This window comes from Paroedura picta, chromosome 6 (genome assembly GCF_049243985.1).
Source record: "Paroedura picta isolate Pp20150507F chromosome 6, Ppicta_v3.0, whole genome shotgun sequence".
NCBI lineage: Eukaryota > Metazoa > Chordata > Lepidosauria > Squamata > Gekkonidae > Paroedura > Paroedura picta.
This window is the reverse complement of record NC_135374.1, coordinates 56,103,558-56,121,116: the sequence shown is the minus strand read 5'-3', so window position 1 is coordinate 56,121,116 and position 17,559 is coordinate 56,103,558.

Here is a 17,559-nt window from a genome sequence, read left to right as displayed (position 1 = left end):
ATACTCAGCCAATGAGGACCAGTCAGTTCAAATTGCATTCTGCCAATGAGGGCCAATCAGCACAAATTGTATACAGATAAGTCACTCCCTACCTGATTGTTCCCCCCCCTGGAAATATTCCCCCAATAGGAGATGGCCCTCAGCCAGCAATGGCCCTCCCTGGTAGTTTAGCCCCAATCAGAAGGAGTTAGCCAGAAAAGGCTAATAACTAGTCAGCTCTTCACCTCCAACTTCCTGCCAGTTTCAGAATTTTGCTGGGTGGAGTCAGAGCCAACCTCAGAGCATACCCTACTACCAGTAAATTGCCCTGGCCTCTCAGCCTCTTTCAACTTAGAGGACAGGGGGTGGGGGAGGGAGACCGATCTGCCTCATGGCACATTCTCCGCATGTTTCCTGGAAGGAGGCTGTGGGAGGCCTGGAAACAGTTCCCTGCCAGCCCTTTGGGACCCAGCGCAGCCCTCTGGATATTTACTCATGAGTAAGTCATGTGAGGTTTGCAATTTGTAATCTGAGAAGGGAGGAATATTTGGGGGGTAACCACCACAGGCAATTGCAGCAGGAAAAATAATGCTGATGTGGATGGGACTGGAGAAATGTGCACTTTCCCTTTCCATATGGATACCACCTTGGTCTTGCTGCAGTCTTTCCCAGACCAACACAACAAAACACATTTGAAGCCAATGGCATGGAAGATGTGGAAACTGTAAATGGAGCAGAGAAGAACCATGAGGCCATGGGGACATGTGGAGGGGAAGACACCAGTAGCACCTTCCCAGTAGAAGAAGAGTTGGTATTTCTACCCTGCTTATCACTGCCCCACGGAGTCCCAGAGTGGCTTATAATAGCCTTCCCTTCTCCCCACAACTAACAACCTGTGAGGTAGGTGAAGCTGAGAGAACTCTGAAACTGCTCTGTTTCTAGCAGTACTGTGACTAGCCCAGGGACACCCAGCATGTGGAGGAGCAGGGAATCATATCCAGTTTGCCACATTAGAAATCGCTATACACCAAGCTGTACAAATTGCCATTGCCTTACTGCAGCAGCTGCATTGGCTTCGAGTGGAGTTCCAAGTTTATTTCAAAATTTTGGTTTTTATCTCCAGGGTCATGCAGTGTGGGCCCTGCTTATCTAAAGGACCACTTAACTCAATATGTCCCCCAGAGAGCACTCTGCTCTGCAACAGCAGATAAGGTAATCTCTGGTCCAGCTGGCCTTGACCAGGCCTGGGGATATTTTTGCCCTGACCCTTGCCTGGTGGAATGAGCTTTCCGAGAACATAAGGGCCCTAGTGGAACTAACACAGTTCCATAAAGCCTGCAAAACAGAGCTCTTCCACCAGGCTTATGGTTGAGGCCAGTTCGGATGCATGAATATGCCAACAATAAATAGGCCTCCCCTGCTGCAACCCAATAGCTCATTGCCTGCCCCAACTGGAAAAACTAATTGGGGATCACCAATTTCTTGGCAGGTTAATTGTCAATTATGTTAATTGTTTTAATGTTTTTAGTTGCTATTGTATTTTTTAACTATGTTGTAAATTGACCCAAGACAGCTGTGCAGATAGAAATGTGAAAATAAGCAAACTTTGAGGCTTTTGATTGAAGTTTATAGTAGATGGCAGGTTGGATCCTGTTTATTGTTTGATGTATGTGCAATACTTTTTGCTTTGTTTCAGCTTTCTGTAATTATATTCTACTACTTTGCTTATTAGATGCCTCATCCTATTGATTGCAAAACTTTACGTACTGTATATAAAGTATTAAGGACTGTCACATTATAGAACTAAGAAAGAACTCTTCTCAAGGAACTGTGGCTAATAAGAACAAGCAATGCAGGCATAGGTAGATCAATGATTTGATTTGCTAGTACAAAGTACCTCTAGTAAAATCCTATGCAGAATTACTCCAGTCTAAACCAATTGAAACCTACAGGTTTAGACTGAAAGAACTACAAAGTAAATCAAATATGTTGATGTCACTGTTATTTATAGAATCCAATGCCTCTGAGCTGAAATATACTGACCATATCACAGTGTTAATCTAGATTATGATAGTGGTATAGTTGGTTCTTAATGGTTATTTAAAAGTGTGCTCAGTTGTTCAGGCAGTATTTTCATATTTAATTTGTTAAGTAAGGACTGCATAAATATCTGGAGACCTCCAGTTGAGAGATTTTAAAAATTACAAATACATTTAAACACCCTCTGATACAAGTAAAACAAGTTTAGCATACACTGATCATATTACTTTCCCAATAGTCTACGACATTAGAAAAGCAATCAGGCATTCAACTTGTTCCAGTATCAATGATAGCTTGTGAAACTTCCTATTGGAACTTTGAGTTGTTTGTTGTGAACCACATGTGAGCTTTACCAAGATATGACTTGGATTTGAGCCTTCTGAGACTGCATAACCAAGGAGTTATTTCAAAGTGCTAATCATGTTTCTATTTTTAGACAGATCCAAGACTGAATGATTTGCTTTTCTTTCTTTTTAATCCTAGCAAAGGTTAACGTTGGTAAAACTTTACTACATATCTGTGCATTTCCCCCTGAAAAGTGTGAAATGAACCAAAATGAAGTAATTTGAAGCTGTCATAACTGTATTCTGGCATAGATCCATATACAGTTATTTTTTGTTATGACATTCTATAGTGCTGCAGGACAAATACCAAAGAGATGTTAATGACCTGTTAATGGCCTTTTCCCCTTCTACTTGAAATTTGGAATGCCCTTGAGCAAGGGGTCCATTTTCTAAAAATCCCATCCCAGTTAGAAGTGAGAATAGGTTACAGTTGGTAATTAGAGATGCACACGAACCAGCTCACAAACCTTCATTTGTGATGAATGTGGGCTAGTTCATGGTTCACAAACTGCAGCCGAGCCATGAACCTCCATGAATTTTTAAGGTAATTTGTGGTTCATGGGGAATGAAAAGCAAGAATTTAAACCTCTGCTTTCTCCTCCCCACAAAAGCCACTAAAGTACCCCTGTGCAAGCCAGCAAAACATTGGAAACAGCTGAGCCATTGGGGTAGCCTGCTTTGGGCTCAATACAGAAGAGTCTACACCCTGCAGTTTAGCTGCTTAAAAAGCATTTGTTGGCAATGCTGGCTGCCCAAGAACAGTTGAGTCTTGTGGCTTAGTTGTTCAGATTGGAAACAGATGAGCCATCCAGGCTGCCTGCTCCCATAACCCAGCTGTTCAGAGCCTAAAACAACTGAGCTACAGGAGCAGTTTGCTCCTAAACCCAGTTCAGTACATATGTGAGCCAACTGGGTTCGTGGTTTGGTTTGCAATAATGTATTTCTCATTGAAACTAATCTAAACATCATTTGCCTACAATAGCAGTCCTTTGCATGTGACATAACAATAATGAAGAATCAAAAAGAATGTTAAATGAAGCAAACAGAATCCAACCTCAAATTTTTGGATGAATTATTAAAGAAAGTACAGCAGGATATGGAGAAGTGGCATATACATCTTTTTCTCAACACAAAAAGAACTAAACATGTACTACTTGCTATATTCCTAGTCCACTGTACATAGTAGTTATCTCATTAGTGAATGCTATGATTGCTAGGTAGTACCATTTGTGCCATTGTAAATAACCCTTGTTCTTAGATGGATTACTTTCAATTCTCTGATTTGAGTGTGGTCACAAATTATTAAGGTTACACATTAAAATTAATTTCAGATACTCTTAAGAGATCCATAATTGCTAATCTTTATGTAAGACATGGCATTAATGGTTTTGGATTCAGGTTTAGGACTCAGTTGGTCTCAGGGCTTTCAGCCATCATATCTACATATGCCATTACCTGCTCTAGTCTGTGTCCAGACCACTATTTGGAATCATTCTGCACTGTACCCTTGGAACCTGCTTTTGGAGACTTAGCAGGTAGGCATAAAAAGTCCCCTCCCTTTTGCAACAACAAAGCTTTTTCTAGCACACATGGAAATGCACTCTTGTTGTAGAGTAGGCAAAAGCTGAGGTATGTATGGAGATATTTTATTTTATTTATTTTATTTCTTATATTTATATACCGCCCTCCCCGGAGGCTCAGGGTGGTTTACATAAGAACAAACAACAATACATAAAACAGTCTATAAACATGTGAATAACTTTACAATAATAACTAATGGTTGTAACCATATAACAATGTAACAGTATAAACAATATAGACAATACAACAGTGCAACAATACAAACAGGTCCAGAACATATTGGTGGAATTCTGAGGGGGGGCGCAGGGGGGAGCAGGGGCCTTTCAGTCACTGTTGATTATGTCTGGTCTCAACCAAATGCCTGGTGGAAGAGCTCCTTTTTGCAGGCCCTGCGGAACTGTTTAAGCTCCATCAGGGCCACCAGGTGGGGGACAGAACAGGTGGGGGACAGAACAGAGAATGCTCTGGCCCTGGTCGAGACCAGGGATCCTTAGCTGGTTGGTGGCAGTGGAGCGCAGAGCTCTTTTGGGGGCATAGGCGGGGATGCGATCCCTCAGGTACACTGGGCCCTGACCACGTATGGCCTTGAAGGTAATTACCAGAACCTTTTGTCTGATCCAGAATTCAACTGGCAACAATTCCAGCTGGTGGAGAATAGGTCAGATGTGAGACCTCCACGGTGTTGCTGTGAGGATCCTGGCCGCTGCATTTTGAACCAGCTGTAGTTTCCGGGTCAAGGCTAAGGGCAGGCTTGCGTACAGCGAGTTACAAAAGTCCAGTCTAGAGGTGACCATCACATGGATCACTGTAGCTAGGTGTTCCGGGGCCAGGTAGAGCTGCAGGCCCTGCAGAAACTTTCAGCATTCTGCAGGGCCTGCAAAACGGAGCTCTTCTGCCAGGTCTATGGTTGAGGCTGGGCGACAAGGATGATCATGGCCTCCCTATAGGAGCGACGGCTTGCGAGTTCCATCTGTCCCCTCCTCACCCTTTTCCTCCTACCCCCCCAGAGGTATTGCTAGAGATGTTAGGGATGGGACAATGTTTCCGCTTTATCTTTTATACTGTTGATAATGTTGTATTTTATGGTTTTTATGTCATGGGTTTTAATGTGATTTTTTAGATTATATCTGACATTTGTAACCTGCCACAAACCTTCAGGGAGTGGTGGGAAATAAATCACTAAATAAAGAAGGGCATTTTTTAATTTTTTGAATTGTATAATTTTTTTTCTATCTTCTTTACAGAGTGGTGGCCTCAGATAATACATATTTTAGAAGGTGGGCTCCGAATCAGATACTTTAGAAACAGTAGTTGAAGCTACACCTAACTGTAAATTACCACTATGATTATGTAAATCAAATATATAAAATAAATAAATAAATATTAAATTAGACATCCCTTTAAAAATATACTCATTATAACATGTCTTAAACCAGTGGCTCCCAACCTTCCTAATGTCACAACCCTCCATAAAATTATGCAAGTGTTCTTTCATAGATATTAAACCGAAACTGACCAATGGCATGAAGATCCATTGTTCATGGTTTTATATAAATTGTTTTTTCCCCCAGGGTTTCTCAGTTCAGTTCTGCCCCTTGTTCCACCATGCCGATCTTGCTCTTTTCTGCTGCTCCAGGCAGACAAATGCTGTATCTCGATCTACCCGCAGGTATTCATTTGGGTAATTTTGAGATTCTTCATGGAGTTTCTGCCTTCCATATACCCCTGCAAGTTGATTTATTACAATTTATGTTTTGTTGATTTTTGTGTTTCTACATTATCTGTGTTACATTTTCAGTAACATATCCCCTTTCTAACTATTTCATGAAATCATGGTTTTGGCCTTCTGAAACTTTAAAACATTCCAACTTGCTTGAATTTAACAGGGCATTACATACCATTTTCCATTCCTCTGGCAGCTACTTCATTAATTCACTTTTAGAATTTACCGTTCTACAATTTGCAAAAGTACCACTTATTTTTCCTCCAGATGTGGAAGTACAATACAAAATGGCTATATTATTTCTGGAACCTGGGCCAAGAACTACCCTTCTGGTTTTTCCTAAAGCCATTTTGTATTGATATATACCAAAGTGTACATAATAGCTCACTACCTTTCTTTCTGAAAATACTTCCCACTGTAGCAAAGGTACCCAGCTTCCCACTGCTCACTCCTCTAAGTCTTCCTGTGTTTGCCAGTAGCAAATCTGAGCTTTATGATACTAACTGCCAATTTACAGTAAACGCCCTTGGCTGAAATATAAACTTTTCCCAGTCTCAAACTGATGTCAGCTGTAACATTGTTTAAAAACAGATTGGTTTTGTGGATGCTTAAACCCTCAGATTTCAAGCAAACAAAATCTTGATTAGTCTGACTTAAAAAAAAAAACCCACATGCAGACTAATATTGAAATATACTTTAAAACTTTTAGGCATTCCTTTAGCAAATCTTTGTATTGTCCAGAACAGGAGGAGAAAATAGAGAAGCAAAAAAAAATGGTGCTTGGTCAAATTCTTGCTTTATGTGTTTAACATTCAATACGCAGGAACCAAGGTTTCAAAATTATACAGATTGTTTCAGTAAGCATAGTTTATGGATGCATTTTTTAAAGACAATGAAATTTTATGTTGGACGACTGAACTGTTATTAAGCAAATAAAGGTGAATGATACGTTATTCAAATAACATAGGAGTGTGTTTTAAAGAGAAATCATGTATACTGAACAGTGAATCTTTTCCACTCCTTAAAACAGAAGGAATTACAAAATGTCTGCTAGCCATTTCAGCCTATCAGCTGATGGGAAGAACCCAAATGCAAGCCATTTACATTTAACAGTGGGGTGGGTTCACCCATCAGGCTTAAATGGCTGCGATCCATAAAGCCAGCCCCCACCCCCACGCACACACTTTGAAGTGGGGAGAAGCAAGACAGACAGGTTATATCTGTGGGGAGAAGCAAGACAGACAGGTTTAATCCTTCCCAGGTCTTCCTCTCCCCATTTTCCTGGCTGCAGCTTGCCATGGCTGGGAGGGAGGGGAAACCAAACTCATCAGTTTAGTTTTGGAGCCTTTTGGTTCAGTTCAGTTCTAGGTTTGATTTGGGGGACACCTTGAACCAAACTGTATTAATTAAATTTGTTCCCATTCCTATTCAACAAGCAGAATTGCACTAAAACATTTTAAAAAACACCTCTAGATTTAGTGGGGAAATACAGTTAACAAATAAATTAGAGACAAACTTGGTATAATTAAAATACAATACATGCAGCCAACGCCAACTAGCATTGCTTTCAGGAACCCAGAAATTACATTAAAGTCATGAGGAAGTATTCCTTCTCATTTGAAGATTAACGAATAATGGATAGCCATTGATTCTTTGACTAAACCAATTTTTGCAGCCTAAGGCGTTATCCATTTGGTCTTTCTCTTGTTCCCCATACAGATATGTTAGTATGTCGTTTACTTGGATTTTAGTAAAGCTTTTGATAAGGTGTTCTGATGGATGTTCTGATGGATAAATTGAAGGACTGCAATCTGGATTGTCAGATAGTTAAGTGGATAGGGAATTGGTTAGAGAACTGCACTCAAAGAGTTGTTGTCAATGGTGTTTCATCAGACTGGAGGGAGGTGAGTAGCGGGGTACCTCAGGGCTCGGGGCTCGGTCTGGTACTTTTTAACATATTTAGAACCTGTGGTTTGGAATGTTCGTTGAGTGTGGGAGAGGACTGACCGTTGGGAATTGTGACATAGTGGTTACAGATGAGCTTTCCAAAGCCATGTCTTCAGATATGTAAAGGGAAAATCAAACTGGAGAGTCATCTTAGGGGGAGATTACATGGCAACCAATTCCTCCCAGTTCTGCATTCAATGTCATTTCCCTTCTTGTGTGAATTAGGCCACAGACACCAAAATGTCCTCCTGCCCTGATCCACTTGGGTAGTCACAGTACACAGGTGTCTGCCCTGCTCCTTCTGTCTCCATTATTTTACAGTTGATAAAATGTTCAGACCGGGGACAGCCAACCTCCAGATGGGGCCTGGAGATCTCCTGGAATTGCTGCTCATCTCCAAACTATAAAGATCAGGTCCCCAGGGGAAAATGGCTGCTTTGGAGGGGTGACTGTGTAGGTATTGAGGTTTAGGGATGGCAACCTCTAGGTGGAATCTGAGAATTCTCTGGAAGTACAGCTCATTTCCAGGAAGTTAGGCTGAAGGGAAAGCTCTCTCCCCTCACATGCACAGGAGGGGCACACCCACACCATTTCACCCCAATCGTAGTCTGCAAGCCTCTACCATTGTCTCTATATTGCTGCTCATCTTTACATTATAATGATCAGCTCTGCAGGCAAAAATGGCTACTTTGAAGGCCGTACTCTGCGGCATTGTGTGATTTTGAAGTTTCACCTCCAAACCTCCAGGAATATTTCCAACCCAGGGGTAGCCAACCTCCACGTGGGGCCTGGATAGCTCCTGGAATTACAGCTCGTCTGCAGACTATAAGGATCAGCTCCCCAGGCAGAAACAACGACTTCGGAGTTTATACAAGGTTGTTGTGGAGAAGAAACATTTAAGGCCTCTCACGCAGATTATTGTTGAGTTGAAACACTTGAGGCCTACTGCAGAGGCCTAACTGCCACATCCAGCAACTTCCCTCACTGTGCCTCCGTCCAGGGGTAGTCAACTTGTGGTCCTCCAGTTGCTGGCAGGAGCTCATGGGAATTTTAGTCCATGAACATCTGGAGGACCAGAGGTTGACTACCCCTGCCTCAGACCACTGACGGAACTGCCAGGTGGCTGATGGTGCTTTCCTCCCCCTCCCTTCAGGCCTGCTGTGAAGGAGCCTCTAACAGCCCCTGATTGAGGGGAGGGAAGTGTTTCCAAGAGCAATGCAGAGGAGTCTGTGGGGGTACTTGTGCTTTCCTTTTGAGGGGAGGAAGTTTTCCCCTTCTGCCAAACAATTAGCTGACAGAAAAGCCCCATCTCAAAATACTGCTCTGGCCAGCCTCACTGCTGGAGGTAAGAAACAGCCAAGCCATGTGTATTTTGTCTGCACGACTCTCTGCAGATTTGAGGCCTACTGCATAGGGTTGTTGTGCAGATGAAACAGGAGGCAAAAAAACCAGCAGTAACAGCATCTGTTGGGCCGGGAGGTGGGCCGGGAAGCCCTCACGACGCCTCTGAGAGGCAGCGTGAGGGTTTTCCAGCCTAAGGGGGAAAGGAGTCATCCCCCCCAGCCCATTTATTGTGTCCCTGTCAGCAGCCAGGGGCAAACTGGCTGCTAGCTTGCCAGATTGCCCCTGGCTGGGCTGGGGGGCAGGCTGTGTCACCTCCCTATTGGTCCAAAGTCTGGGGTCAAGGCCAGTCCAATCTTTGGACCAATCGGAAGGCACTTTGCACCTTCCAATTGGTTCAATGATCAGCCCACTCTCTGCCCTCCTAGGCCTTAGCTTTATATATTATACAGTGAAGCTGTTCCAGATAAGGTATGCACAACTGTAGGTGTTTAACATAATTTATTAACTCAGGAATTAATGGGTTTTCATAAAATGCATTTCTTGTTAATGTTGCATTTGTATGCTACAGAGCCACTGACAAAGGATTGCTTCGAAAACAAACAATCTCTCTCAGGCTCATTTTGGCTGTGTGGCTGAGCACACTACTTAATAAACTAGCTATTTTGGAAATTGCCATTATCTGGGGCTTCCCCAGGTTGCTCTTCTGCTGTGGGTCCATTTTAGCAATCTAGGTCTGGATGCTGACTGCCTCGTTTTTGACTGGTGGTTGCTTCACTTGATCCTACCCTTCTTTTTCTGTAATTTGGGAGGCATGACCCCAGAAATTAACCACAGAATAAGTAAACCACAACCCTTGCTATTATTAATGTGGCAATTTATGATTTTTAAGTCCAATTTATTCAAGTTCACCTGTAACCCACTGTGAGTAACCCACTGCTTATGATAATAAACAGATATTATGTTATGTGCCTTCCCTGGTGTGCCTGGTGACTTAGGTCTTTTATGCCCTGGTGTTTTCCTTTGCTTTTCCCATACATTCCCATCGGGTGTATTTTTCCCTTCTGCATGTCAACACACTTTCACTTTGCAGGTGAATAGGGCTTTTCCCCCCCTTCTGCCTGGATTTTGCTCCCTTCAGCACAGCTTGATTTTTGTTTTCTGTGTTTTTTTAAAGTAGATGTCAAACCCTGACTTCATATAGCTTTCGTCATATTATATTCAAGCCTATTACTGTCTTTATATGTATTCAACCTGCCTTTTGAAATTATATCCATTATCAACCTGTATCAATCTGCCTTTTGTAAATACCCTTTTGTAAGTTACCTGCTTCTGGCCTCTGCCTTGCTAACATTTTGGCTGTTGCTAGAGTGTATATTTTGCTATCTTGTCTCCTGTCTTGAATTGGTTGCCAGGGCAGTTAAAGTTAACTTTTGTTTTAGGCAACTGGGGGAGATACCTGGAGATTAACGCCCAAAATAGACTCCGAGAGGGAGGATCAGTGCTAGGCTCGATAAGCCAGGCTGTAAGTCAGTTTCAGCAAGAATGTAGAGATGTTAGCTCTGTTGCATTTTCAATAAAATGATTTCCTTCAAGAGACCACTGTCTAGCAATTGGCTGGCCCCTCACAGTGCTCTTGCAGAATTTGTTGCCCTTCTTTCACTCCCAATGCGAATGTAAATCAAATGTATTACAATTCCAGCAGATTTTCTCCCTCCTTTTCACACATTATGCAGCATGGTAGATCTTTCCTTATTTATCAGTTTCAGGCAAAGCATGCTTTTTGAAATTGTAATGATTCTGCATTTATTATTGGGTGACAATCTTGCTAAACGTTTAGTGCTTCTCCCATCTTTGGTACTGCTAGGCATTGAAAGTTTCCTTTAATATAAAAACTCAGGTGAAGTCTATTGACCTGCTCCATCCTGCACTAAGGTAAAGGTAAAGGTGTCCCCTGTGCAAGCAAGTCATGTCTGACCCCTGGGGTAACGCCCTCTAGTGTTTTCATGGCAGACTCAATACGGGGTGGTTTGCCAGTGCCTTCCCCAGTCATTACCGTTACCCCCCAGCAAGCTGGGTACTCATTTTACCGACCTCGGAAGGATGGAAGGCTGAGTCAACCTTGAGCCGGCTGCTGGGATTGAACTCCCAGCCTTATGGGCAAAGCTTTCAGACGGCTGCCTTACCACTCTGCGCTACAAGAGGCTCTTGTGGACACACCCACCTGGGTCACATCCCCTTCAGGCCCATCATTGGCTTTTTCAACATCTATAGCAGTGGGTATATGGGTATATTAATGTTGCTATGCTAGATTGATAGAGTTCACCTGTATTTTAAAAAGAAGGAAATTTTAAATATCCAGCAGTACTAAATGTTAAGCAAGGTGGCAACCTGACAGTTAATAAAGCTAATTATATCTCTCCTTACTATTTCAAAAAAGCCACACCCAGTATTAAGCTGTGAGTTCAGAAAGGGTCTAAGTGGCTCCTTTGTTTATTTTATTCATTTGTTGTTGTTGTTGTTGTTGTTGTTGTTGTTATTATTATTATTATTATTTTAACCACCAGTCTGAGCTGGATAGTAGGGTATGCCACCTTAATAAGGTACTGCATATCCCCGCCCCCAGGAGCCATGTGAGGTGAGGAAAAAAACCCTATGAGGCATGCAGTAGAGAGGTGGCTGAGATGTCTGGGGGGTAGTATGCACTGCTGACATGGATACGTAAGAGTAGGAAAGGGAACTGTGAAGACACAGTCCTTGAGATGTACTAATCCCTCACCATTAATGGCTTTCAAGAACTGATCCCTCCACATGTTTTGCTTGCTTGCACCATTGGGCCAGCAGATGCTAAGTCCCTTCTGTTGATACACCTTTGCCACCCTGCCCCAAAAACAATTTTGATGCTGCTGCAATTAAGATCACCACTGTAATGAGCACTGGAGATCCCCACCAAACAGATGATGAACGGGGCAAATTTGCAGTTTGCCACTAAGCCTCACCAGGCGTTGCCACTGCAACGAGTCCAGAAAATCCCTGCCAAACAGCTGATCAGGATAGAGCGACTGAAGCAGCTCTTCTGCTAGGTCACTGATGGTTTCTGAATCCAACAAGTTCACGCTGCTGCTGGATCATATGAACAGTGAGAAGATCCTATAAGAGCTGGATCCAGATGAAGAGCTGGAACTAAGTGAGAGGGTCAGCCTGGCAGCAGCCCAATTAAATAGGGACAGGTTTGAGGGAGAACAAGCCTCCAGGACCACCCACAGCTCTACTGCCAATTGGCTCTGTAGCTGGAATTGGCTGGATGGGGGCTGCTGTGAGGCCATGTTCCCCCATACCCACAAGCTGCCAGCAACTAGCCAGAAATAACAAAAATGAGAACACAAACTGTAAATTGCACTAATCAGCTATAACAAAACAGAGCAATGCATTTAAAGACCCTGCATTTAAATAGTACATTATCATGTTGAAGATAGTTTGAAAAATAATGCTTGAGAATGCTCACTATGAAGAAGAGGGGCAAAATGGCCATTTAGCCAGCACCCTGTGGTGCCGTGTTTGAGACTGGTAATCCTCTTTGATGTTACTATGAATGTATATGTATGATCATTATTTATTCTGTAATTGTCTTTAAACACATTTTACATTTTTATAAGGTCTTTGTAGTTGATTAGTGTAATTTACACAGTTTGCATACTCATTTTTGTTATTTGTGGTAATGGTAGACCCTTTTTGGTGTGTGATGCTAGCATACAGCCCGCTGATAGGCCTTTCACAGATCACTGCTGGCTCCAAGCAACAAATAGCCCCTGATAAGTCAGGGGTGTTGCTTCTTGGTAATGTGCCAGGTTCAAAATGAGAAACCAGACAATCAGTTGGCAGTAATAATGTTGCTGGAAAAAAAATCTTGTCTGTCCTTAAACAATTTTTTAAAAATTAGAATGAAGTATTGAACTTGGTGTTTTGTTGGTTCTTTCCTTTCCTTTTCTCTTTGACTCTCTGAAATGAGGGAACAGCTTTAAATAAACATTTTGATTGGGACTGAACATGGTCCTAGAAAAGAGGCACTGAAAGGTATAATGTAAAGAAATTTTGCTATATTTGAAGACAGGTCCAACTTTCGTATCAACAAATCATACATAAAACTTTCATTTTCAACCTCAAGGTAAAAAAAGGGTAAATAATTCCCTTATATTTTGGTTCCAAAAATATATGAATTACAAGGTTACTTTGAATGTTTGCCACACATGAAAACATAAGATAAAATAACATGAAAAAACACCAGTTCAAGTTATTTTAAAATTATTTTGGAGATAATTTGTATTAATTTTGAAGAACAAGTAATATAACATGCCCAAAAATATTACATATTTTCATGCATGTTCCTAATGCTGTATTCAAACATCACAAGCAAGTCATAGTTTTTTTTTCAGGATAAGAACAAGCCAGGAAGCTTCAGGGCTCAAACTCCCTTCTAGTTGTACCTATGACAACACTTTTTGTATTAGAACTAAATGAATTTTGATTTCTTCCCAGTTGGTACTGGGAAGTCACAGGGCAGGGCAGCAGCTGGGCAGGGCAGTGTGGTGGTTGGGTTGGCCAGTGCCACCCTGCCCGGCCAGGGGATATCGCAAAGTGGTGCAGAGGCTAGGCAGGCCAGTGCTGCAGCTAACGTGAGGAGAGGGGGGAGGGAGCAGGGAGTCTGGATGGTGAGGAGGTCTCTGGGGGCTGTGGCAGATGCTACACAGTTCCTTGGGATGGGGCGGCTGCCCTCCAGGATTTCTGGGGCTAGTACACAGGCCATGGTACTATTGTAGGCCCAGCCCTCTAGGCTGGAGGAGGCTGGGGCCCTCCTGGGAGAAGGAGTCAAGAGGGAAGAGGGAGGACTCTTTGTGTGCACGTTTGTGTGTGTGTATATATCTGAGGTGGACTGGGGAGCAGGTTGGGGAAGGAAGAGGGAAGGAGAGAGAGGTGAGGCAGAAGTGGAGAGGGAAGGGCTTTGCATGTGTGTGTGTGTCTTTGTGAGAGATAGGGGAGGAGGGAGGGGAGGGGGGTGTATTAAACAGCTCCAGAGCAGGTTTGTGTCCCATAGACCTGTGAGAGCCTGGGTGTCACTACTTTTGACAGCTTTTAAAAAATCAGTAATTGATATAACACAATAACACTATAGCATTATAGCCAAAATATTCTATGGGTAGAGAGTGGAAATCACAGCAATTTTGACCAAACGTGATGGTTTTGACCTCGCCTAGATCTGCGCATTTGAGCATAGGCACAATGTCAGGGAGATAGAATTGTCCATATGGTTAAGGAAGGTCAGCACCTGAGTCACAAGAGGGGGGGGGGAGTAGAGATAGATACTGCTGTGCATGTTGGCCCTACCATGACTATAAACATATTGTTTCAACAAGAGATTTTACCTGTACAGGCTAGTAAATGCCACCATGCTGCTATCATGCAGAGAGTTCAGAACCCATGTCATGCCTCTAACTGCTCAATTACACATGACACTGAAAGTTCCATGAAGAGAGCTCTGAGCATTTCCCCCCTTAAAAATCATATAGGGATCAAATGAAACTACTGGACGTGGAGGGGGATCTTCCTCCTATGCTGTTTTCGCAACTGAAAGTGATACAGGGATCCACTATTTGCTCTTTTGGAAAAGCTTGCCAATATGATACAAGTACATTATTTTTATCCCCAAGAGGCCAACAGTGATTTCCTAAAGGTAAAGATAAAGGTATCCCCTGTGCAAGCACCGAATCATGTCTGACCCTTGGGGTGACGCCCTCTAGCGTTTTCTTGGCAGACTCAATACGGGGTAATTTGCCAGTGCCTTCCCCAGTCATTACCGTTTACCCCCCAGCAAGCTGGGTACTCATTTTACTGACCTCGGAAGGATGGAAGGCTGAGTCAACCTTGAGCCAGCTGCTGGGATTGAACTCCCAGCCTCATGGGCAAACTTTCAGACGGCTGCCTTAGCACTCTGCGCCACAAGAGGCTGCTAATGATTTCCTAGAGCTGTTTAAAAGAGGGAAAATAATGTAAGAAAAGGATTAGCTCTCTCATGTGGTGGTCATGTTTGCTATTGGGCCCACCCCACAAAATCTATGCATAAAAAAATAATGGTGTGGAAATCCCACTGCTACATGTAGTTGAGCCAAGAGTTTAATGGTTGGAGGACAACTGTGTACAAATTGACCTGCCAGTGCAATCTGCTGTAGTTGGAACTCATTCTTTCCATTTCCCTTACACTGTTTTCTTGCTTCTCCTATAGCCGAGCTGTGCAAGTGTAAAAAAGGAGGCAGCTAAGATCCCTGCACTGACAGCAGACATTTGTAGGGATTTCTTGAGGTTATCAATGGTCATTGTTTTTAGCAATTATGTCTTATACTTACAATGCCTTTGTTGTTCATTTCACAATATGTACATCCATTCCCAGATTATCTTTGCAATAGAGAAAATAGGGACCATTAACAAACAATATCAGTTGGTTCAGTCAGCCATACAGAAGTGCTATAAGGGTGCAGCTTGCAAGATCTTCATCTGGAGATATACTACACTTCAAAATACCTCAAAGTTCCAAGACTTGCAAAAGTTTCCAAGCTTGTTCTTTCACCTTCAATGATTCCACAGCAGACAGGGTAGAAGGGTAGGTAAGGAGTTCAGTGAAGGAATAGAACAGGCTGCAGCCTCACTACATTTAAAGCAGCAGGGGCCATCTCTGACGAAAGACTTGATCAGTATACTAGAATCATAGAATCATAGAGTTGGAAGGGGCCATACAGGCCATCTAGTCCAACCGCCTGCTCAACTCAGGATCAGCCCAAAGCATCCTAAAGCATCCAAGAAAAGTGTGTATCCAACCTTTGCTTGAAGACTGCCAGTGAGGGGGAGCTCACCACCTCCTTAGGCAGCCTATTCCACTGCTGAACTACTCTTGACTGTGAAATTATTTTTCCTGATATCTAGCCTATATCATTGTACTTGTAGTTTAAACCCATTACTGCGTGTCCTCTCCTCTGCAGCCAGCGGGAACAGCCTCCTGCCCTCCACCAAGTGACAACCTTTCAAATACTTAAAGAGGGCTATTATGTCCCCTCTCAACCTCCTTTTCTCCAGGCTGAACATTCCCAAGTCCCTCAACCTATCTTCATAGGGCTTGGTCCCTTGGCCCCAGATCATCCTTGTCGTTCTCCTCTGTACCTTTTCAATTTCATCTACATCCTTCTTGAAGTGAGGCCTCCAGAATTACACACAGTACTCCAGGTGTGGTCTGACCTGTGCTGTATACAATGGGACTATGACATCTTGTGATTTTGATGTGATGCCCCTGTTGATACAGCCCAAAATGGCATTTGCCTTTTTTACCACTTCATCACACTGCCTGCTCATGTTTAGTTTACAATCCACAAGGTCTCGTTCATACACAGTGTTACCTAGAAGCGTATCCCCCATCCAGTAGGCATGCTTTTCATTTTTCTGACCCAGATGCAGAACTTTACACTTATCTTTATTAAATTGCATCTTGTTCCCATTTGCCCATTTTTCCATTGTGTTCAGATCTCGTTGAACTCTGTTTTTATCTTCCGGAGTATTTGCCAGTCCTCCCAATTTGGTGTCATCTGCAAACGTGATGAGTAGTCCCTCCACCCCCTCATCTAGATCATTAATAAATATGTTAAAAAGTACCGGACTGAGCACTGACATCTAAAGCGACCAGTACTGCCTGTCTAGGAATTTACATTTTTTCAATGAAATTAATAAAATGGGTGGAATCCTTTAACAATTCTGGGGAGGAGGGAAAGATTTTCTGCCGGAAAAAAATACACAAACTTAGCCAATTGCTCCAATGCCAAACCTTGTTGTGCCATAATTAGTCTGCCTGACAGGTAAATGAGATTTTTATAAATTTTTGGCAGAATATAGAATAAGGGAATGATCAAAAATTTGTTTTCTAGAAAGGAAGCTTCCTGTTTAGAGATTAAGTTCTGTCCAAGATGATCATGGATCACTATTCTGATCAATCATGATAATTCTTCCACAGATTTGAAGGTGATTGGTCTGTAAAATTTGCGTACTTCCAATTATCTTAAGACCTCCTTATGATAATCAATTTTGTTTATTCTCTTGGCTGATGGGTCTTCATTTGGCCTACTGTCCACCCCAGCAGGGACCCACAATTAAGGGGCACAACTGTAACCTCTAGCCACTTTCCAAAAGTGGTTCATGGGCTACACAGTTTTAATGGCTGTAATCCAGTCCACTTATCTAGAGTGTGACATTCCATTGGTACCTTTCTGTAATGGAATGGCATTAACACCTTCAGGGCATACTTCTTTGAGACAGGAAAGGAATTTGCCAACACATAGGTTGGTGGTGCTTGCAGACCACCACAGGGGTTTAGCCAAGGAGGGTGTTATACATAGCTAGGCAAGTTGTCTCAATCACAGCCATCACACTGGCCCCCTTCCCCCTGCAGCTGCCTCCAGCACTCAGTTTGTTTTCTGTTTTTCTGTGTTTTTTGAGAGAGGATGTCAAAACCTGACATAGAGTTTTTGTCATATTATATTCAAGCCTATTGCTGTCTTTATATGTATTCAA